Below are 422 nucleotides of genomic sequence, written 5' to 3'. Positions count from 1 at the left end.
CAGGAAAGGACAGCCTCAAATTAAGAACTCGTAGCTTCAGACTTCCTGTTCCTCGCCTTAAAACCAGGCTATGGCAAGAAACCGCTGGGTACGACTGACAGGAAATATGTGTTAAAAGAGCAAAATTAAAAAAAAATCTCGAAATCAGAGGCACCTACGCAGATAGGGTTTTCATTATCTCGCGATTCTTATGCGGAAAAGAACCGCATAAACATACCTGGGAAAATCCAGCAACCGGACGCTTGGCCATGACTGAGCTGGACCCGACGTTGGTAAGGTCGGAAACCCCGGTAATTAACGTGAGCAGTCCGCTCTTTGTGCGCGGCGGAGAGAGGAGGTTTGTGGAAATAGGAAATATTGTTATATTGGGTCGTAAAAAAATGGAAGATTTCCGGTATGGGTGAAAATGGGGGTACCGGGGA

This window comes from Penaeus monodon, chromosome 25 (genome assembly GCF_015228065.2).
Source record: "Penaeus monodon isolate SGIC_2016 chromosome 25, NSTDA_Pmon_1, whole genome shotgun sequence".
Classification (NCBI taxonomy): Eukaryota; Metazoa; Arthropoda; class Malacostraca; order Decapoda; family Penaeidae; genus Penaeus; species Penaeus monodon.
Note: the sequence above shows the minus strand (reverse complement) of the source record.